Here is a 25505-nt window from a genome sequence, read left to right as displayed (position 1 = left end):
AGGATGATTCATTAGTAATGTAATTGGCTGATAGAACAAAACCCAATAATCATTAGAGGAAGATATAGGAACCCATACTTACGGAGGATATAATCCACAACTACGTAGGGAGCAGAATTTGCTACCAGGAAATGTCTCTTTGGCATAAATTTATTTTAGGCTGATTATTTTTTAAGAAATTGCAAACACAGAAGATCTGAAAACCAAATACAAGTTACCCATTTATAAGAGACATTTACTTGAGTAAGAAATACATTCATTTGTAAGAGTGCGTCCCTTGTTATTCCAGGAAAAAGGTGATGACTCTAAATCTCTAGAAACTCTTATCAGTGGAAAAGATAAGACTTTAAATCTACGTAACAATCCTACCCTTTCTTACTGTGCTTTTCCTGGTAATCTCCCATATCTAATTCCCCACCTTGAATATCTTTTGTCTTCAGTTAGAGATGATATGTAAGGTGGTAGTTTTGGTCATTTTGGAGTTACTCAGTTTTCCTGGGTCTCTCCCATGTATACAAGAGGTAAACATGTTATTAAACTTTTATCTGTTTTTTTCCTGTTAATCTGTCTTGTACTAATTTAACTATTAGACTAGCCTAAGAACCTAGAAGAAATGTTACTGCCTAGGATGATATGGCCTTTGTCCTTTATCTTCCTGCATGAAAGAATTCAGGCAAGAGACCAGAAAGCACAGTAAGCAGAGTTTATTGACTATGTTCACAAGAGGGGTGAGGTGGGCAGCTTGAGAGAGACTCAAGTCCCCCAAACAGAATAGGTCCCAGGGTTTTTATTAACTAGGAAGTGGAATACTCCTTACTTGGGGCAGGGAGCAGGGTTTCATGCCTTTTCTTCCTGATTTAGTCAGGGGTTTCCTGTCATGGCATCCACATCTCAGGTCTGTCTGATTTGATCCAGCTTCTTGTGGAGCACTGCCAGGACATGTCTCTGACCTTCCCAGTAGCTAGCTACAACGGAAGATTTCTTCCTTGTCACGGTGCGCCTGTGGGAAGTTCTTTTGTCTTACTGATTATCAAGCATCCCTTAAGAAGGGAGTGGGTTGGAGTGGGTGGTGTGGGGACACACCACAATGCTATTGTGCATCCTGTGGCTTCTGTATTGCAAATCCCCTTGGCTGTCTGGGTAGGATATGCCTAACTGCAGGTCTTTGAACGTCTCCCGCAAGGATCTGCTCTCCCTCTCTCCCTGCTTCCTGTTCGACCTATGCCTCACACAACTATTTAAATGCCTACCACAGAAAGAAGGGAAGACTTTTCTGCCTCTACAATTATAAGATTTGTTAATATACCAAAAAAGGGGGGGGTCAAGAGAAAAATTAGTCAGTAGAAATGGAAACACAGATTATCTCAATATTGGAATTATTAGGCAAGGACTTGAAAACAACTCTGATAAATATATAATGAAATATATATGAAAAAGATAGTTTAAGAGATGAAGAATTTATAGAAATATATGAAAATTATTAAAAAGAACTATATGGAAATCCAGAATTGAAAAACAATATAGAAAAAATTAATTAAATGGCTTAACATTGATCGGACAAAAGAGAAAAATGGATCATGAACTTGAAGACAGGTAAGTGGAAGCTATCTAAACTATGGAACAGACAAAAGCATTTAAAAATATATTAATAAAGATTCAGGAATATGAAGGACAGTATCAAATGTCTAACATACATATAGTTGGAAGTCTAGAAGAGAAGGAAGAAAATGATGGAAAATCAAATGTTTGAAAAATATTCACTGAAATAAACTGTGATTTGATTAATTACAACCAATAACAGTTCCAGGAAGCTCAGTTAACCGTAAGTAGGATGAATACAAAGGAAATCAAACTTAATTACATTATAGTGTTGAAAAGCAGAGATTAAAAAAAAAAAAAAAAGCAGAAACAAACCAAAAAAAAAAAAAAAAAAACCCTTATAAACATCCAGAGTGCAAAGACATGGAACAGACAAACCAAAGCTGATTTTTTTTTTAAAGATTTTATTTATTTATTTGACAGACAGAGACAGTGAGAGAGGGAACACAAGCAGGGGGAGTGGGAGAGGGAGAAGCAGGCTTCCTGCTGAGCAGGGAGCCCGATGCAGGGCTCGATCCTGAGACCCTGGGATCATGACCTGAGCTGAAGGCAGACGCTTAACGACTGAGCCACCCAGGAGTCCCTGATTTTTTTTTTTTTTTAACCTGAAGCAATGGTAAGCAAAAACAAGATAATAAACCAGCAAGTGTGAAGGGATGACTGGAGGGGAGTGGGGGGGGGGGGGAGAAAACAAAACAAAACAAAAAAACAAAAAACCCCCTGTTAAACTAAAATTGTACCTCCAGGAGAAAACAAAAACAAAAACAAACTTTCAAAAGTGAAGCAGAAATAATGATATTTTTCACTAAATTTAAAATTCACAAGAATTTAAATTCACAAGAATTTAAAAAAGAAAAAATACAGTAAGTTCTATTGATAAAAGAGAAATGATGCTAAATGTCCTCAATTGACCAAATAATGTTCTAAATAAAGAGAAAGAGGGAGGACAAAGGATTGCATAGCAGAAGGGATACATAGAGAACAAATTACAAGGTGGTCTCTTTTTCCAATTTTTAAAATTTAAATTCAATTAATTAACATATAATGTATTATTAGTTTCAAAGGTAGAGTTCAGTGATTCATCAGTCTTATATAATACCCATTGCTCATTACATCGTGTCCTGATTAATGTCCATCACCCAGTTACCCCATTCCCCCCTCATCCACCTCGCCTCCAGCAATCCTGTTTGTCCCCCAAGATTAAGAGTCTCTTATGGTTTGTCTCCCTCTCTGATTTCATCTTCTTTTATTTTTCCCTCCCTTCCCCTATGATCCCGTTTTGTTTCTTAAATTCCACATAGAGTGAGATCATATGATAATTTTCTTTCTCTGATTGACTTATTTTGCTTAGTATAATACCCTCTAGTTCCATCCATGTCATTGCAAATGGCAAGATTTCACTTTTTTGAATGGCTGAGCAGTATTCCATCATATATATATATATATAATCTCACCTCTTCTTTATCCATTCAACTGTTGATGGACATCTGGGCTCTTTCCATAGTTTGGCTATTGTGGACATTACTGCTATAAACATTGGGGTGCTGGTGCCCCTTCCAATCACTGCATTTGTATCTTTGGGGTAAATACCTACTACTGCAATTGCTGGGTCATAGGGTAGCTCTACTTTCAACTTTTTAAGGAAACTCCATACTGTTTTCCAGAGTGGCTGCACCAGCTTGTATTCCCACCAACAGTGTAAGAGGGTTCCTCTTTCTCTTTGCCAACATCTGTCATTTCCTGATTTGTTAATTTTAGCCATTCTGACCATCGTGAGGTGGTAGTTTTAAAACTAACTAGATCGATAATCACATTAAAATTAAGTTGACAAAACACTATTATATTAGTGTTTTATGCACCATATCAGACTGGATAAAAAACAATGAAGGATATTGGACGGCAGGTAGGCAGGGACAAGCCCCACCTCCCCTCCCCCCGGCCCCCCGAAAAGGAAATCACCTTTAAAAGGACCTTACACCACACTGGAAGGAGCTCTCCACCCTTTCTTGCAATGGATAGATGAAAAAAACCTAATTGGATGACAGGCATAGGGAGGGTCAATCAGGTTAAAAGGGCCAGCTAACAAGCCCATAAAAACCCCTAAACTTAGAAACTCTGGTGGCAACCCTCTCGGGTCCCCTTCCTCCTTGGGAGCTCTGTACTATAACTTTGCTATCTCTCGATAAATCTTGCTTTACTGCCCACCATTCTGTCTGGTCTACCTCTTCATTCTTCAAAGTGTCAGGAGCAAGAACTATGGGCACTGATGGAGAAGAAAGTCCAGTAACAGCAAGACCAAACTATTTACTATAGACACTTTAAATATAAAGACAAAGATAGGTTGAGGTAAAAGAATGTGATAAGATATATCAGGCAAATAGAAAGCATATGAAAGTTGTCATGGCTATATTAATATCATAGGTGACTTTAAGACACAGATTTACGAAGATAAAGAGCCACATTTCACAATGACAAAGGACTATTTTAATGAACCAATTCATTAGGAATAATCCTAAATTTACACATACCTAATAACAGACTATCAAAGTATATGAAACAAAAACGAACAGAAGTAAAGAAACAAATAGAACCAAAAGAAGTGGAAGACATTAACACCTCTTTCTCTATAATTGATAGAACAAGTAAAAATATAAATTAAAAAACCCCAAACCAACCATAAATATATAGCAAATTTGAATGCCACTAACAGTTTGAACAAATTGACATTTATATAACATTAAAATGCACCTTGTTTTCATCTGTACATGGAATAGTCACCAAAATAGATCATATGCTAAGCTATAAAAGAAGTCTCAGATTTAAAAATATCAATGTTGTATACAGCTTGTTCTCTGGCCACAAAAGAAATAAATTAAGAACTAAATTAAAAACCATTTTTTTAAAGATTTTATTTTTTTATTTGAGAGAGAGAGAGAGAGCACAAGTCGGGGGGCATTGTGGGGGAGGCAGAGGGAGAAGCAGACTCCCTGCTGAGCAAGGAGACCAATATGGGGCTTGGTCCCAGGACCCTGGAATCACAACCTGAGCTGAAGGCAGACGCTTAACTGACTGAGCCACCCAGTTGTCCCATAAACCAATTTAATAAAATAATCTAGAATATCCTCCACATTTCTAGAAATTAAGCAACAAATATAACTATGTATGATTAACATTGTACTGAAAACTACAAAACATTGCTAAGAAAAATTAAAGAAGACTTACAAAAATGGAGAGATACACCATTTTCAATAATTGGAAGAATCAATATCCTTAAGATATAAATAGTTCTTCAATGGATCTCAGATTCAATGTCATTTTAATAAAAATCTCAACAGGCTTTGTTGTAGCATTTGAAATCTCAAAAAAAAAAAAAAACCATGTATGGAAATGTAAATGACTTATGACAGTCAAAGCAATCTTGAAAAACAACCAAGTCGGAGGATTTATCCTACCTAATGACTATGGTAATTCAGAAAGTAGTATTTCATAAAAATAGGTAAATAAATCAATGGAGAAACACATTTCATCCCTAAATATTTATCCAGGAGAAGGAAATCATATGTTCACCAAAGATATGACAGAAATGTTCATAGCAGCTTTTATTCATAATAACCAAAGGCTGAAAGTATCTTAAATGTCTAGCAGCATGACAACGGGTAAGCTAATATTGGTATATTTACTCAATTGAATTATTTTGGGCAGTGCAAAAGGGCACAAAATACTGAAATATGCAACAACATGACGAGTCTCAATACAGTGAGCAAAAGAAGCCAATCTAACTCCATTTATCAAGTTCTAGAACAAGCAAAATTGAGATAAGATGATAGAACTTGAACAATGAGTGCAGGGAAGGGGAGTGTGCACTGGCAAGTAGTACGAAAAAGCTTTCTGAAGTGGTAGTAATATTCTACACTTCATTAGAGTGGTGGTTACATAAATGTATATATTTGCCCAAATGGACTGCATACTTAAAGTCTGTGCATTTTCAATTTGAAAATAAAGAAAATAACATATTTAGAGTAAACTGATGGAATTCCCCTTCCCCCACTTTTTTTTCTTATCAAGTTAGTCATGTATTTTCATGATCTTGGGAAAGGACAATTGTGAATTAAAACAACATTTTTTGGGCTAAGGGTTGTCAATCTGAATACGGAATCTTAGGCTCCATGAGAAAGAAACCATGAAAAAGTTATGCTATATTTGGTTTATTTATTCTATAATAGAGAATTGGCTTCATAAATTTGGTGCTCTAAAATTCAGTGAAATTAAATCAAGCCATATTCAGATGTGGTTTCTGTTTTCTGATTTTTCCCAAGAATTGAAGAACAGGAAAGACAGAAAAAGCATAGGGATATTTTCTATTCCCTTTGGAAGATTTAGTGGAAGTTTCAGCGCTCTATCTGTATTCCTCAGACTTTTTAATGTATTCCAGCCACCTTCCAATTCCCATGATTTGTACACCTAGAAGAGTCATACCTCCCATGTGCACAGGAAGTTCAAAATGCCAAAGAATTAACACCCTCTCCTAGAAACCCTACTTAAATAACTTTCAGGAGTTGTATAAATATCACACAGCTCCCTTGTCCCTTGAGTGGGGAGAGTCTGATGCATGTGTTTTGCACCATTTTTCAGAATTTCCCTGTGGGATTGAGGCTTAGTCACCCTTGATGGTAGGTATCAGGTTTAATCACTCATACTTTATTGGCTGTCTCCACATTACACCTCTTTTATTCCCGTTATTAGAAACACCTTCATTAAACATCGTTAGTAGGTCTTGTAGAGATTGTGCTTACAGAATGAGGCAACAGTCTTCTATTATTCTTGTGTGAATTTTGAAAACAATTTTAAAACAATCTAGAAGTCAAATCGGGATGTACAAAATACAAGGAGAATTTGTACCAGAGTGATTCTCCACAATGTACTTTATCTATGAGTCTATCTCTGTACCTGCTATATTGTAACACTGATATATTATTTGATCCTGAATATTTTCCCATAATTCTGTAGTCTTCTTTTCAATGGCAAATGATAAAGAATTTGGAAAGTATTTTGGGCCCAAGACTTTATCATTATGATGCTATGAACTATCTCCTGAGTCCAAAAAGCTAGTGTTTGGAAGGCCCAATCCAGGACTCAAGTGACTTGTACACATTTGTACGGACAATAGCACTCCCTAAAATAAGGTTAAAAATGGGGTTAAAAAGCAAGAGCAAAAATAAAAACCCTCCCCTTTCTCTGTACTGTTTCTTGGAGGTACCCCACTAAACTTTTTTTTATCATTATGGTAAACCTTCCTAGGATGCCCTTAGAAGAATTTTTTTTAAAAGATTTTATTTATTTATTTGACAGAGAGAGAGAGAGAGAGAGCAAGAGAGGGAACACAAGCAGGGGGAATGGGAGAGGGAGAAACAGGCTTCCCGCTGAGCAGGGAGCCCAATGAGGGGCTCGATCCCAGGACCCTGAGATCATGACCTGAGCCAAAGGCAGACGCTTAATGACTGAGACACCCAGGTGCCTCTAGAAGAATTTTTCAATCTATTTTGTCATCAAGACACACTGGGATGCACCCATGACAGAAGGTCATTCTCCCCTATTTGTTTTTATGGTAAATGTCTGTATGATTCGACTATGTACTTAATAACACAAATATATTTATCAATACCACAGAAAATCTGCCACACTAAATTTATTTTTGGGAGGATTTATATTGCCATAAACATGTATATCTGTATATGCTAGTTTTTTAAAAATTGTAAAGAATAGAACTAAGCTGATATGATTTTTAATGTCAAATGAAATATTAATTACACATAGACTAATCAAAATTATAGATGTTATTTAAATATTTTTTAGTTATGAGGCTGTTCTGAAATCTGAAATCAGCTTTTTGGTAAAATCATTAAATTTTTTCTATTGTTTTTTAGAAAGGGAGATACCAGTCTCTCATATTCCCTTTTTACAGTTGCTGATAGCTCAAGCATATATCAACACTTTGTTTTAAGGGCACTTTATTTCATCTCGACATCTGGTTTAATCTGAGCAGAGGGGAAGATTCTCTTTTGAGCAAGAGAATAGTGGAATAGTTCTATGAGATTTTTATTATTAAAAATCTATGGACTATCTTAACCTACAATTCAATATCATACATTTGAATTTATAAATTTAAATTTTTAACTCCTTTTTGCAAAGTGTTTGGAGTATTTAACGACAGTAAAACTGATTTTACAGAATTTTTTTAAAAGCACAGTGTTTGAATGGTTCCTCCACAAAATATTTTAACTTGGTGTTATCTGTCTCACACTTGCTCCCTCCTCCCTACTGATGGTTAATGTGTATCTAATTTCTTTAAACAGTATTTAAAATTGAGGGCTTTTTTTTTTTTAAGTCACTCTGCCAGAATTGGAACTGCATCTGTCACCCATTCCATTCTAGCACTGCCCAGCTTTGCCGCTCCTATCATCAATACTGCTGTATGTAACAGCTGAGTGTCGTTATGATTTAAAGGCCCGTCCTCTGGCATGGTGCCAAATAAGTCTAATTTGGGATCTGGGGAATGATAGACAAGAAAATTATTACTAGAAGAAATGTACATTGAATTCTAATTCAAAGCAGGAGGTTTTGGGTGTTACGCTTTTATTTTGCATTTTGTTGTTTGGGGAATTTAAAAACCTCTGGTTCTGTTACAAAAAATAACACAAGGCAGGTGTTAAATTGTATATTTTGATTCATTTTCAGAGATAACAGCCTAAAGTATGTTGAAGCTCTTTATTAATATAATTCTGAGCTAAACTTTACCAAAAATACTGTCTGTTTTCGTCTTTCTGTTATTTTAAATAAACCCGATTTAACTGACAAATGTTAGTGGAATAACTAAAAACATTAAAAAAAATTATCTTTTATTTCCTTGCAGTTTCTCCCTGAGTTAAGTCTGAATTCATCCATTTTTAGGAATGCAACTCTTACCTGTCAGTGAAAAACTTAAAGTGCTTGGATATCCTGTGTTACCTCTAATTTAACATGTCCAAGATCAAATTCAACTGCCTCTTCCTTTTTTTCAAATTGTTTTTTTTTTTTTGGTAGCTATTTAAATATTCCACATTTTTGTAGGAAATTTTGGAGTTATTTCATTTAACATCCATTTATAAGAAACATGTATATAATTCTTCACTATTTTCTGTATTCAGTATTTTTAAGTTCTTGTCACTAATGCAATGAACAGGATTCACTCACTTCTATTTCCACCCTTCTGTGTCTACATAAATCTTACCCTAATCTGCATTCCCTCTTCCTGAGTTACTGTCCTTCTCAGTTGACTCCAATCTCTCTCTTTCTACTCATCCTGCACCCTAATTTTCCTAAAACACCTCCTTCATCATTCTAGAATATGCCATGTCTCTTTTTGCCTACCTCCCAAAGTGAGTCCCTAATTCTCTAACAACTTTTTTTAAGGTTTAACTTTTTTAAGAACAGTTTAAATTGACAAGAAATTGAGAGAAAGGTACAGAAATTTCCAATATACTCTTCTGTCCCCCCACATTCATGCCTCGTCCATAATTGACATCCCATCAAAGTGGTATTTTATAGCATTTGATGAACATACACAAACACATTGTAATCACCTAAATTCCATAGTTGACCTTACTTAGTTCACTCTTGGTATTGTACAATCTGGGAGTTTGAACAAATGTAAAATGGCATATATCCATCATTATAACATTGTACAGAGTGTTTTCACTGCACTAAAAATCCTTTGTGCTCCAACTGTTCATCCTTCCCATGATCTTGAAAACACTGAGAGTTTTAACGGCCTCAGCAGTTTTGCCTTTCCTAGAATGTCTTACAGTTGCAATCATATAGTATGTAGCCTTCTAGTCTTCTTAGATTGGCTTCTTCTGACAAATTTACAAGTCCCCTCATTACAGTCCTCAGATTGCTTAACCGCAAATGCCCATTCCTATTGAGCCTTCTTTTGTTTTCCTATGTCCTAACATCCAATGCCATTTATAGTGATTCTTCAACTTGACTCTGACCTTAGTGACTTGGACCAATCCAGAAAGTATGCACCTTTATTTTCAGGAACTCTCCTGAAATGCAGTGAGTTTGTAATTGCTAGCTGATTCTTAATCTCCTATCCACACCAATAATTTGATAATACCTTGTTCATAATAATTGATCCCCAGCATGTGCCCCAACTACCATAAGTGGGCTTCCATGTTATTCTCTATATGGTATTCCCACTATACTTGATTTGTGCATGACTACTAGACCTGGAATTCGGCCTCGCTTTTGTTTGTTGGTTGGTTGATTGTCTTTTAATATTTCTCTCAGAAATACTGCAACCATGCTCGAATCAGGGATCCTATTAAACTTCATTCCAGTTGCATAGCTACTGTGTATATTAGAACAAATTAGTAAAACTCCGTGAGTGTTACTTGATTCATATATAAATATGATGTGGTTGAGTAAATAAACCAGCACATATGAAATCACCTGGCATATGGTAGGATTTCTCAAACTGAGTGTCATGAAACATTCCTTGGGAGATATTAATGACTGTCCTGTGGTGGAAAAAAGGTAGTCAAATAATCTGAGAAATGTTAGGTCAAAGGTATGCAATTTATTTACTTTAGGACATCTCAGAACTTTAATACAACAGTAAGGATGAGTCATGAGTGGTAAACATGTAACATTTTCCAAAAATATTGCCACTGAAATGCTCTCTTTGCAGAACTACTAATATAGTTAATTGAACTTGGTCCTTCCCTCTTCCTCCCACTGCCATACTCTCTTGGCTGGAATTGCCTAGCTGGGCTCCCTGGTATTACCCTACCAGCTAGCTCTCTACGTTGCTATGATTCAAGGCCTCCTCTTTGCCTGTAGAGATTGTTACAAACTCATACAGACTTGTTAAATGTAGTAAAAGCTGCTAAATGTAAGAGACATGTTTTATACATTTTTTAACCCTTTAGAATCTGGAAATATAAGACACATAGTAGTTTCCATATAGATGTGTGTGTGTGTACTGAAACTGACATCTCCTTATTTAAATTAAATAATATGTAAGGTATTTTCCACGTATTAAATCAGAACTAATGAGTAGTGAGCTCGAGTAAGAAAAAGCTTTAGAGACTTGGTATGCCAAGTCAGATTCACTAAACTCGTATATGAAATTGTGAATAATCATTGCTTTATTTTTTTATTTTTATTTTTTTAAAAGATTTTATTTATTTATTTGAGAGAGAGAGAGTGAGAGAGAGAGCACAAGAGTGGGGTGAGAGGCAGAGGAAGAAGCAGACTTCCCACTAAGCAGGGAGCCCAATGTGGGACTAAATGCTAAGACTCCGGGATCATGACCTGAGCGGAAGACAAATGCTTAACCAACTGAGCCACACAGGCACCCCAATCATTATTCACAACATTTTGTACAAACTTCACTTACTTAATAGTATCTTCTTCTTTTTTTTTTTTTTTTAATCTGCTGGAGATACTTGGGCAAAGGAAATGCAGGAATGGCCTGTTATTATAGATATTATCATTCAATATTTTTATATAACTTGTATCTGTTTATGGTTCTAAACATTTATAGCAGAATAAGCCCTAGTGTACAATACGATAATTTATTATTGAGCTGGAAATCTTGAAGTGTCTCTTAGAAGTACCACTTTCTGATTTGGTGCCAAAGTATGATGGACAACCACTCTTGTACATTGTTGAACAATGGAAGTGAGATCACACCAATTACCAAGATTATAACTGGTTTTCCATGGTATTTCTTGGGCTCTCCATTTATTCAACATTTCTTTCAGAGGCACATACCAAAGTCTAAGTAATGTTTTCAAAAATTATTCATTCCCTTAAGCAATAATATGTCTCACCTACAAATCCAGATGTGTTGGGCAAGAATAATTGCTCTATTTTGTGGTATTTTATAGAGCATATTTTCTATATTAATATTAGTAAATACTAGATTACTTGAGACAAACCAACCATCCTTTTTCCTTCAGTACTAAGAAAGAAATACAAATAGCCTTATTTGTGTGATGGAGTTTACCAAAGAATCCTGAAAGTGGGGGATATTAATTGTTTTCCCAAATCTCAACAAAATTGTGTTCACCTTCTTACTTGACTGTATATAATCTTTTATGAATCTTGAAAAGAGGAAAGATGTAACATTCTAACATTATCAAGATAATGCTCAAACCACTAATAGGTGATACTGCAGATTATCATTTGGCATCTAATTTATATTAATTGACATTTTGTGTTTGCTTGGACAGTTTGATAATATATATAAATATGCAAGTACTTGCAAGAAATACATTTTCTGTTAATTTACTTTGGCTTAAGAGTATGACCCATGTTTTTATCAGAATCACTTTAGAATAGTGCTTAACTAGTAATGCCAGGACCCAACTAAGTGAGGAATATATTTAGCTATTTAGATTATAAACATTTAGAGATCAATTTTGCATTAGTAAGGATGGTTTAATTCAATATGCTTACTTTTTTTGTGTTTATTATTGATGTCTTATCTTTCTTCTGTGTATTTTTGTGATCTAAATAAATTGTTTTAAAATAGGTAAGACTGCACCAAACTAGGAGGTTTGATCATGCAGGCAATTCAAATACAGAGAGCTCATAGCAGCATTTAAAACCAGGAACCCGAGTGCATTTCAGAGTGTTCTCAATCTTTTTAATGGTTACAGGCCCAGAATTAATATTGAGCATTTTGGGTGTTATGTTTGGATCAGCTTTCTAATTCACAACTTAAAATCACAGCCATTTGTTTTCAAACCCTTCTAGTGGAATAAGGTGTAGAACGCTAGACTGAGAGTTCTGGTGTTTATTATCAAGATAACCTTGGGGAAAAAAATGTTCTCTTTTTATAAAAATTAGCATTCCGAATTCTTGGTGTGCATTTCACAATAATGAGACAATATCTGGTATTCTTAATGTAGGGAGTAACTTACAAAAACATATAATTTTTACATCCCTTCCCCCATTTTCTCTATTCCTATACACTGAACCATCAGGGTAAATACATTGTGTATGTACTATACGTACACCGATTTCTCCCAGCTGAGTGGTTGCACGGAGACAACAGAAAGACAGAGTTAAGTACAAGGCTTATTTTGTCAGCTCTGCTCCTGTGTGAATCCACTGAGATTGTCCTGACTCACTGGGGCACGTCCTATTTTATGTCCCAAGTAACACTGCCAGCACCCTGAGATCTAAGACTTCCTTAGTCACAGAGGCCCAGTGATAAAAAATAATTGGGGATTCCTTATGGCCTTATCTTCGGGTGTCTGTATTTATCTGGGTTTAAGGAAGTAGGGTACCTTGCTACTGAACGCTTTCTCTACCTGACTGAGGAAATCTATTCACCTAGCCCTGGCCCACTGACCTTTTGTTTCCATTGCCAGACTTAATAGGCTCTTTCAGCAAGGCCTGACGATCTTACAATCTATAAGCCATTAGCTAAAGCGGTACCAAACCTCGGAGAATCAGTCCCAGCTCATGAGGGATTCTAGTTTTATTGTCCAAGAGTCAATAATGAGTATTATCCCTCAATGTGACAAGCGTGCAAAGGCTTCTAATTTCTTTGACTTTAAGACTGGATTATTTTGAAGTATTTTCTCTCTTCCTGGCAACCTCCAAACAATAACAAAGGCAACTAAACCATTTTTACCACATAATGTTATTGATTTGTTTAGAGTGATTCTGTGAGTTTTCTTTCTGTTTGCTTTGTCATTTTGATTATTTTTTTTTTTTACTCTTACTTAGGGTGTTTGCTAACCTCTCCTCATATTTGAGAAAACAATATATATCTAATATTATACCTATGATATCTATCTATCTTTTGATCTGCACAAACTCTGCCTTCCTTAGTAGATGAAAAGGTTGTCTCTTCCCCATGTGGAAGAAAGCCTAGAATATTCCTGGATATAGGAGCGCTAACAAAAAGCAAAGTTGTAGAGGGATATTGTAGCCTAGTCTCCATTATACTGTATTCCTCGCGGTATTCTTTTCGACACTACTCTAAAATCCACAGAGAGAGCTTTCCAATGACTTTCCAAGGAAGGGGTCCTAGTTTTGGGCGATAGGCAGCTCTTCAGCTTAGTCAAATCATTTTAGTTTCATTATTAGTATTGATAGCTATCACTTGGCTCCCCAAAAAGTGACACACATTTAAGTTTAAATACATTTCTGAAGAATAAAAATTATTATTTTTTCCCTCCCTTGGATTCTCTATACACCATATCACTTCTGATACAGTGAAAACTAGTAACAGTACTTTGCATTATTTTTAGAGCTGGATGAAAGAGTTGGTACTAAAACTGCGTTTCCGTTCTCCTATTTCGCAGCCCTCTTGCGGTTTGGTGGGCCCCACACTTAGTCCCGATCAGTAGGCTATGTCAACTCTCTCTTCTCCTGTCCCTGCAAACTAGGAAGTTTTGTGTTGGATGGTGGGGACACAAAATGAAGGCAATACGGTTTCCTGAGTGATTGCATGCAAGAGAGGCACCCTGGGAAGTTGCCTCTGTCCGTAAGGATCTTTGCATGTGTAAGAAATAAGCCTTTATAGTATAAGCCCTGAGAGTGTGGGGTTGTTTGTAACCAAACTAACCCCTAGCCTATCCCTGACTCCCTGTGAGCACTTAGCAATTTATGAAGACTCTTTGCAAACATTATTTCATTTGTTGTCTGAGATCCGTGGAATATATGAGGAACTTGAGACTCAGGGAAGGTTTCCATGTCTCGGGTCATGCTTCTAGTAAATGGCAATGACAGGTGTCCCATAGTTCATGGCTCACTGTATTATACCCATTGCCTTTCTCTCAGAATGAAATCGCCTTTGTCCACATACAACATCTGCAACTAAAAAGTGACTTTGAAGTGTCACTCCATCCAAATAAATCTTTCTTCTTAGACAGTGTGGCCTCTGAGTCACTCTAATCAGGGAAGAATCTCTTCCGTATATAAATAAATCTTTTAGCATTCTGAATTGAAAGTGTGTACAAACAAAATCCTCTTACTCAGTAGATATTACCACAAGGAATTACACTTTGTCTTAGGGACATAAAAGCATCTGAAATTATTATGAGAATCACAACATATTTTAAAAGTGAATTGTTTGTGTGGAGGGAATGACATTGAAAAATCTATGAAAGCAAAATCTCTCAGAAGCCTCTCTTATATTGCTTTTGCTGCTGTTTGATTTTTTTTCTCAAATTTCATTGCCTACAGTAAAAATACCTGCCTGATAATGAGTAATGCTGTAATCAAGGTCCTTGGTTTTCTGTATGGTATTTGTTGAAGGAAATGGAAGTGAGTATAAATGAAAGTTAATATAGGGTTGAAAGTCTCTGCCTTTTTAAACTGGCTGTATTGTTCCTATGTCTGCAGTGTTTACCTTATTGTGTTTTTGTTTAAACATTCTTATTTTCTGAACCTCATTTTTACTCTTGCTGTTGGAACCCTCTCAATAATTATTTACGCTATTCTGACCTGCTGATTAAAATGACCTGATTAAAATGACATGTTGGGGAGACATTTGAAAACCTCTCAGAAGCAGAATCTAAAATATTAAGTAGATTACTTAGATTATGGTTACATTTAAATTTAAATATTTTCCTATTTCCTCAAATCAGCATCACAACACTATGTTGTGTTAGGAAAAAAATAGGAGGAAGAAAAAGTTATAGAAGGGATTAATTATTCTGCACGGCAAAGGTATTTGTGTATGCTCAGATTGGTTTTTCAAAGTGGATTTGACTTGCTATCCTTCAGGTTTTAGTTGCCTGGGATTACCCCGACCATAGCCTTTCATCACTTAATAATTTACTAATAACTCTTCTTTGAATCTTGCTTTCTAAAGAAAGATGCAATTTTGTCACAAAATTTTTTTTTAAGATCTATTTATTTATTTTAGAGAGAGAGCGCAGGGGGGAGGGGCAGAGTGAGACGGAGAGAGAAACTTAAGCAGACTCTGCGTTGAGGGCAGAGCCCCATGCAGGACTCAATCTCATGACCTTCAGATCACCACCTGAGCTGAAACCGAGAGCCGGGCACGCCCCTGACTGTGTGTCCCAGGCACCCCTGTCACAAAATATTTTTAAGCTCTTTGTTATTGACTAACTCCAGTCTAACATAGCCTAAATGATTATGGGTTCTACAGTTTCAACATCATGATTTGAGGCAGCAGTGTAAAACATTCATTATGGATCTTTTGTCGTTGAGTTTTTACTCTGTTGACTTGTAAGACTGTTTGCTTTTGTATTCTTGACGACTCTCAATAAATGTCATCTATTACCATAGTATTAAAGGGTTCTACTTAGCCACACTGAAACATGCCACATTGTCGGAATGTATCCTTGACCTTGAGAAAATGAAAACCTTTCCTTTAGAAGAGTTATTTAAGGCAATGGAAAACGATGACACTGGTTAAAAAGTGTAAACTGAATAAGAACATTATTGTCACTGAAAATTATTATTGAATGTATAATTTCAAAGAGAAAAACAGCATAGTTTAAGATATTTAGTAAGTTAGATCCATGCAATCCACAAGGTAACTCACCCATTAAAACACACATAGAATAAACACTGAGTTTTCTTCAGATGTATTATCATAACCTCCAACAAGGAGGGAGAACAGACGCAGTAAAAGTGTGTGCGGCAGGAGTGTTAATGAGATAGTTCAATGCCATATGGGTGGACTAAATGTTTTGCAATGGCCCCTTGAAATTTTAGAATTTTAAAGCTTTTATCATAATGAAACACTTAATATATATAAATCAATATATATAACATAGGTAACTAGTACAGAGACTATTAACACCTATGTGTCACGGCCTAGCTTACAGAGTAGAATTATCTTATATGGGTACCTGTATGCCCCTTCTTGATTTCATCACTTTCACCCCCTTCCAGGAGTTCTGTACTTCTGATCTTTGTCTTCAATATTCACTTCGTTGACATGACAGTTTTTCTACACTTGTATGGACCCTTAACAATCTGTGATTTACTTACTTTTCATTCTTTTCATTTTCTGTATAGATTATATCACATTCTGTGTATTCTTCAATTTGCTTTTCTCAGTCATCATCGTTTTTGACATTCATCTGTGTGATTCTTATAGTGACAGTTGTGTTATTTTTATTGCATATGACTCATTTTATTTATACATTTATGCATAAATCTCATTTTATTATTTCATTTTCTTATTAATTGATATTTGGATAGCTATCAGATTATTTTTTCTGTCATGGAAAGAAGAAATGATGCCATGAATACATACATGGTTTGCTCTTTGGGATTTACCTGAGGATGTAAACGAGAATCCTATAGTATGCACAACGTGAGTTTTACCTGATAACGACAGATTCCCTAGTTGATGGAAACAGTTTACACTTTTACTGGCCATCGGTGAGACGTCTTATTGCTCCACTTCTCCCCAGTGTTTGGGGTTGTCAAATATTTTCATTCTGCCAATCTGGTGTATGTAAAATGGTGCCCTATTGTGGTTTTCGTTTGTATTTGTCTGGTTAGGTATGAATTTGAGCATCTTTGTATATGTATTATACATTTGGTTTTCTTTCAGGAAATATCTGCTTACGCTGTTGCTCATTTTCAATAGGCTATTAGTCTTTTCTTGTTGATTCAAAAGATGTGAAACCTTTTTGGTTATGAATGTTAGAGATTTTTCTCCTAGTTTGTGACTTGTCTTATTATCTTCATGGTGTCTTTTAAATAAAGAGTAACATTTTTTTTCTTTATGATGTGTGCTTTTTGTATCATACTTAGGAAAGCATTTCCTCCTGTATTTAAAAGTTTTAAAAGTTTTCTTTTTTCACATTTAAGTCTTTAATAGACCTGGAATCAATTTCATACATAGTGTGAAATATTAATTCATTTTTGTATCCTAAACAGAAAACCAATTGTAAGTATCATTTACTATCTGTCATTACCCCTGTAACCTGCAATGCCAACTTGGCCATAAGCCAAGTTTCATATATATTGGTCAAATTTCATTGGTTCTTCTCCTGTTTACAATTGTCCAGCTCTGCACAATTAGGGCACTGCCTTAATTATTATAGTTTTATAAATAAGCTTTGTTAGCTGTTTTAACCATTCCCTCCACAATGCTTCCCCTCGTCATAGAACTTTTTCTATGCTTGGCCCTTTGATGTTTCATATAATATTTAGAAACAGTTTGTGAAAGTCCACAAAAACTCCTACTGGTAATTTTATTAGAATTTCAATGAATCTAGAGATAAATCTGGAGAGGAATGACCTCTGAGTTTTTCTATCCAGGAACAAATATATCTCTTTACTTATTTATGTCTTCTCTAAACCTTTCAATAAGGTTTTATAATTTTATCAGTAAAGATCTTTCACATCTTTTGCAGGTATGTTTCTAGGGACCTTATATTTTGGATGTTCTTATAAATGGAATCTCAAACTATTGTTTATTTAACATTTCAATGTAGTATCCAGGACTTGTGGTTCAATAGTGAATAGAAACAGTGACAGCAATTTATATAATGTGCTATAGGCTGAATATTTGTGTTCCCCCCAAATTCATATAATGAAGTCCCAATGCCCAGTGTGATAGTTTTAGGACATGGAGCTTTGGGAGGTAATATTAATGTCTCTACAAAAGAGGCCTGAGAAAGGCTCCTTACCCTTTTCACCATGAGGACACAATGAGAACTCTATAATCCAGAAGAGGGCCCTCACCCAACCATGCCAGCACCCTGATTTTGAACTTTCAGCTCCAGAGCTCTGAGAAATAAATTTTGTTGGTTATAAGCCATCCAGTCTGTGGTATTTAGTTACAGCAGCTTAAATAGACTAAGACAGAATGGTTAGATTATAATCTCATTATTGACTTGGTTTGGAGGGAAATTATTGCAAACAAATGGAAATGATAGTTATCTCAACAAATTCTGCTAAAAGAAAAGCACTCTTGGTAAATACATTTTCCATTGACTTTCTATTCTATCTAAAATTGCAGCATTTAGAGATTCTTTGGGGTTCAGTTAAGATTAAATGATATTAGAGAAGTATGGAAACTATACTTGTTTAAGCACTTTATTAGTGATGTGCACCTTGGCAAACATTAGATTATTCAGATAAAAATAATTTTGATTAGGAAAAAACAAAAAGAACAAAAATAAATTCTTCATCCTGAGTCATCCAGGGGAAAAACATCCAGGTACCAATTTCCCTCATTTTATCCTCTGGACGACTCAGGATGGAGAATTTTTTGTTCTACAGAACTGGCATATGTAACTAATAGATCTTTGCAAAACTACATTTTCCAAGCTGCCAAGCCATGTGCACTGCACAATCTGTCTTTAAAGGGGCTTTCTTTGAGCAATGGAAACAGATGTCTGCCTGAACTTTGCTTTGAAGGATGTGTAAACAAAACCTCTAGAATTACCAGGGAAAGTAAAGGGTGAAGTAATGTACACATCTGACTATAAGGGCTGGTGGCAACCTTATCTCCTCTAGGGTTCCTCTAACCATGATGCCCCTTCTTTACCTATTAGGACACTGTGTTAAGGTTTATGATAATAAAATTTACTTGTAATTTATTGAATTAAATGGAATGTTTATATATACATATGTGTGTGTAACACGTAATGCATTTGTATTGTTTTGCATATATGTTTAACATGTACGAGTTTTATACAAATACGAGCACCCATTAACATCAATAGTTGTAAGTTATCATTGTTAAGGGTAGGGATTCCTGCATCTAATAGTTTACTTTACCGGGTAAAATATATGAGTAAAAATAGGTAGTAAATGGATTGCGGTAAAGATGAATGGCAGTTAGGGCACCTGAAGCTTCCATAATTTAGCCCTGTGTTAGGATTTATTAACAATGAAATTAGAGTCAACTTTACAAATTATTTTCTGTAATAGCCAATCCAACTTTCCCTTGAAGGGCAAAAAGACTCTTTTAATGAGAAAAATGACTGCCTGGGAAATATCAAGTAGAAGTAATAGATGCCTATTTCATTGATAATCATTATTTCACATCAGTTCTTCTAACATGAAAAGGGCATGGTTTTACAGTGCAATGAGCCTAAGAATGATCTTCTAAGATGAGTCTGAGACAACAGCAGCCAGAAGAGTTCTCAGAGCTCCATGCCACCCATGCACATTTGTGAACGTGAAAATAATTTCAACCTTCAAGGCAGATCACCACAAAGAAAAATGAGAAAGGAAGCCAGGTCACCTCAGAAATCAACCACAGGCTGCCAGAGGTTTACAACTTCACTCTGTCCCAATGACTTTTGGAGATGAGAAGAGGATAGAAGGAGTAAGGGAGTGAATTATTTTCTAATATATATTTTTTTGCAATCAAGATAATAAAGTGCAGTACAGACCTTTTCAAATGAATAAAAAATATGTTTCGGGAAGAGCTCTGCCACAGAATAACTGTGTATTATGAACAATTCATTTCACAATGCATTTGCCCTCATCATGGATCATATTAATAGACTGGGGCTTTCTATGAATCTCAGGTGCATAAAACATCAGTAAAGAGAAAGCACATCACCAGTGCTGACCTGAGAACATAATAGGAGAGCTGGGTTTGTTCAGCTCTATACCATCTATTTTTTTTATAAAATCCTTCTGGCTCCGTGCAGTAATTTAGAATATGATGTTAAATAATGAGAAAAAAATTAGCTGACATTATTGAAATAGTTTTCATTGTGCCAGGCACGTGCATATCATTTACGTGCACTTCACTAATCTGACCTTCTCAACCACCCCACAAGGTAGGAATTATTTTTTCTTCATAGGCCAAAAGAGTTTATTCCTCCCCAGATCGTAGCCTGGTGTTAGGGATACTGGCAGGACTGAGATATAAATCTCAGATTTCTGATTTCAAGATGAGTGCTCTTTCTACTGGGGATTATTTATTTGGTTGACTACAGAATTTAAATTTTGGATCAAAGGTAGAAAAAGTACATCTCATTTCAGACCCATATTACAAATTATTAATAATGAAATTGAGAGACAAGTTTGCAAATTATTTTTCTGTAATGCTTAATGCATCCTATGGAGGTAGCTGCATGGTTATTTAAATATTTGACCAAGTCCTGCATGCATAACAAACATCCTTGTAATTCTGGCATTTTCTCTTCGTATTTATTTAGGACACACACTGTTAGAGTATTAACAAATAGTATGTCTTCCAGAGAATAAAGTACAGGGTCCAGAATGAGAAATTCCATTTCTGTCTTCCTGATAGAATGTTTGCTGAAGTGGAAACAGGATACATCTATACTGCTGGATTCTTTCAGAGAAACTGTGGGCAATTTTGCAATCAAGGGCATTTTCCTGTCAGTGCCCCATATAGATGAATGATGAATGGATTTCTAATCATTGACATTGTTCCAGTTAGACAGAGGCCCATGGTTCTAGAAAATTCCATAAAGCTAAGTTTTATTGTGTTACACTTAGCATCAAACATATCCAGTGACCCAGAAAGATACTAAGAGTGTACTGAAGTCATGATATGGCTGTCTCTACGCTTATGTGGGATACGATGCCCTGATCACGCTTCGTAAAATCTCCTATCTCCCGAATGGAGATAATGGCTTTGGCAAATGAAATTCATACTGAAACATTTCTGTGGATCACATTTCCCGCTGGAGGGAATTTTCATAATGATTATGGTATTTGCTATAACCAATGAGGCTATCAGCTTATTGATGGTATTAAAATTGAGAAGCTTCATTAGAACTCTCTCCCTTCCTTCCATGCTTTTCTATATTTCAGCAACTATTCTTTGAGCACCAACTATGGAGCAGTCACTGTTGTCAATGCTAGTGGTATAAATATCATTGAACAAAACAGATGACGTTAGTGCCCCCGAGACACTTCCAATTGATATAAGGCCAGAAGACACTAACAAATAAATAAATATTTATTATGTTAGGTGATAAATGATGTAAAGAATAAAGCAGAGAAAAGCATAGGAGAGGATGGAGAGGATGGCGTTTTATATCTGTGGGCAGGAAAGTTCCCACAGGTAAGGAGATAAATGAGCACAGATTGAATAAATGAAAGGAGAAGTCATGAAGATATCTGGGAAATGAACATTCCAAGAAGAGGAAACAACAGTGCAAATGCTACATGGGTTGCTTTGTGCATTTGTTCTTTAAGTATGGTTGAGAATGAGGGGGGAATTGTAGAAAATAAGATTTAGAGAAGAAGCTTAGGACCATGTAGTCTACAGACTTTGAGATCCCCCTGTTTATTATGGGAAGGGACCAGAGCGATGGTTTGGAGAACAGGCTTGAGAGATGATGCATTTAAAAGGATAACGCTGGCTGCTGGGTGAGGAATAGAATTCACAGAGCTAAGGGACAAATCAGAGGGTGAATTTTGAACTAATGGGAGAGCCTTTAAGTCTAGCCTTTAAGTTTTCGTTGCCACCTCTGAAAGAAGCGGCTTCCAAAATGCTATCTCCTTGAACTTCTTTTCCTGAAGATCTCCTTTTCAGTACAAGTGGTCAGATACTAAGGTCTGAGCATATCCACAGATAGTGTTCACACACCTCTGCACCTGATTTAGTATAAACATCCAGCATTCTCTATGCCCTGAGCTCCACCTTTAAGTTTTCCAATTTTGTGTGCTGGCACAGAGGCTCATAGTGTAAAACACTGCCACAGAAGGTTATAGGACAAAGCCAGAATGACACATGGAATCCTCCAGATGTTAAATCCAGGTGGGTGACTAGGAAATGCACAGTTTGATAATCTGAAGCAACTGTTTTTCCTCGTTTTGTTTTAACTATGAAACCTCCATCAATTCCTCAGAATTCCTATAAATCATTCAGCTTAGTGTCTCTTTGGGCTACCAAAGTTCTGACAAGTAGAGTGAAGCCAAATCCACCCCATTGTCAATAAAATATTCTCAGTTGGAGCAATTTTACAAATTATTTCCTTTCTGGATGTAACCATAGAAAGAATTTTGAAAAGAGAGCTATTTTGAAACTATAAATTATACCATAATTTTAATTTCTACAGTGTATTTATCAAGTGCCAATTTACAGAACTAAGACCTCTATAGTGTTAGAAGAAAACATACATATTTAAAAAGGGATGCTGTCAAACTTAAACACTTCTCTATTTAATATCTTTTTTTCTAAAGGAGATATATGCATTTGTGGTTTTTCTTGTGTACTGACGATAACAGTGAAGATTTAAGTGCAGTCTATTCTAATGTAAAGGAGGTATTTGAAGGCAAGAACAAAATATTTGCAACCACTGATATATGCATATCTTATCTTTTTATTAATAAAATATACATATATAATGACTTTCCAGGTTAAATACATTGCCTCATTGATGAATAATTTGATAAGTCATTTTCATTATGTTGAAGTGTTTATTTTCAGAAAGTAGAATTCATAATCATAGATGATCATTCTGATAACCAAGATATTATTTTGATACTCTTTTGGTAATTTCATGTTTGACTTTGAGTGTGGATAAGGTGCTTTACATTAGAGATTTTTGTGGTGTAAAAATACATTTATAAAAATTGTGGACTAGTATCATGGACAGTTTTATCAGTATATTTTGAAAGTGAAATTGATTAGATAACATACTAAAATGCCAAAGGGATGAGAACATTTGCTTTCATCTGAAATGTACATAATTAGAAAATGGTGGATAGTTATACTTCAAAAGGTATTTCATGTCCAAATTGTAAAATCTATAATTTTCTACACATTAGAGATGAGATGTGCCAGGTGAAGGTGATTCTACCAGAGTTTTATGCTGTTCGAAATAGGTTAAAATAGGTGGCATTTCATCTATTTTCAAAGTTCAGAAATACCTATGAACAAAATGGCCCATGACATAAGAAGTTATTAATATGTGAACTGGAGAGCCTCTCCCAACTCCCACAAATCTCGATTAGTTACTCCTCTTTGGTTCTCTCATAGCATCTAGAATTTCACAATTACTATGGCACACATGCCTCCATGTTGTAGTTTTATTTTTACTTGTCATCTTCTGCACTAGACTGTAAACCATTCAATGACAGAAACTATTTCTTGTTCAGCTTTATATTCTAGCCCTTACTACCTACAATGCCTATGACATATAGATTAAATAAATATTTACTGAAATAATTACGCCGTGTGTGAAAGAGAACAATGTGGAGAAGTAAGAAGAGTAATTCTACAAATGGGATCGCAATTTGCAGTACCAGAAAAGAGCCTTGGCACACTTTTTATTCTGGCTATAAATGAGGTAGCCATCTTTGTACAGATGCATCTCAGAGAAGTCTTCTACCTCTGTCTTTCTACCCTAGAGCTTCTCAGACAGTGGAATGGAGACACATGAGGGATCCTACTTGGCACTCACCCATGTGCACACTGCAAGTGAAAGATGTTAATCCCCATAGGATAATCACTGGTCAAAGGGGGGTACCGGAATTAGAGGGTAAACATTTCTTTCTTTTGTTCTTTAGGCGAACAAGTCTGGAGCACACTTCATACCATTCCTTGAAGAGTCCGGGTGGTGGGATGGTGCCTTAGCTACTCCTAATGGAGATAACCAAAGAATGCACCCAGTCATTGGTTTTCCCTTCTCTTTCTCACTATTACCAGTCTACTATGACTGTTGCCTGAAACTATTCCCTGAACAAATATCTTCGCAGACACCTAATTTCGGGTTCTTAATCAGACAGGATCTTATGTTAAGAAACCACCTAATGGGACTAGTGAAAATTATATAAGTCATTTGCATCTCAGTTTTATTGTTATACTAAATAATAGATGAAGAAAATGGACCCAATGACACCAATATGGCACCCTCATTTATATGGGTAGGGACAATATCCTAAGCTTGAGAAAGTTTGGTGTCATATCTCAAGTCCAAGTTTGGCACCTTTCTGCCTCTTTCTATATATCTATTCAGAGATAACTCCTAGAGTAAACGTGGTAGGAAGGAGAGGTAACTAAAAGGGTGCATTTTCAATTCTCTTCTCCTAAGAAGAGGGTTGTAAACAGAAGTGTAGATCAAACAAACTTCGAGGAAGGTTATCTCTCATGTGCTATCCTGTCCAAATAAATTATGCAATATGCATAAGAGCCTCTGGTTTATTTTACGAACAATCTAAATCATCCTCATAAATTGAAAGATAAACCTTTTTTGATTAGGGGGTTGAATTCAATTTGCTTATATTTAATATTTTTGCCTATATATTTATAATAAGGAATATTAAACCATAGTTTTCCCTTTCTTTCCTTTTATCAGACTTTAAACATATAATTATAGTAGCTTTATAAAGTAAAATTTTAATATATTCTTACATCTCTACCCAATATTTTGGAGTAAATTTTATAACATGGGCCTATGCTTGCACAAACATTTTAAAAAACTAGTTCATAAAACTAGACCGATTGGAAAGTAATAGTATTAAAGCTTTTAATTTTTTCCATAACCATTGTTATATATAAACACTGGCTCTGTGTCTTACCGCTACCATGTAACCTTGAGCAAACTACTCTGTGCTTCAGTATTTTCATTTATAATATGAGGATAAATAGTAGATCTTACCTTATAGGACTATTGTGAGGGCTCAGCGAGTTAATACATGTAAATTTTGAGATACAAAGTGTTTGTTACAGTGCCTAGAACACTGTAAACACAAAATAAATTCTAGTAATTACCATTACCATTACTATTGTAGAACTGTAACAAAAATTTGGAACCTAACTAAATAAGGGAATTGGCAAGTATGTTACGAAGTAAGTTATGATCGTCACATCACAAAATACCACATACTTGTGGCCAATCTGTATTTTCAAGGAATTTGTCATGGGATGGCTCCTGAACAACATGCAATCTTTTTTTTTTTTTTTT

Source organism: Ursus maritimus, unplaced genomic scaffold, assembly GCF_017311325.1.
Source record: "Ursus maritimus isolate PB19 unplaced genomic scaffold, ASM1731132v1 scaffold_1, whole genome shotgun sequence".
NCBI lineage: Eukaryota > Metazoa > Chordata > Mammalia > Carnivora > Ursidae > Ursus > Ursus maritimus.
This window is presented reverse-complemented; position numbering follows the sequence as displayed.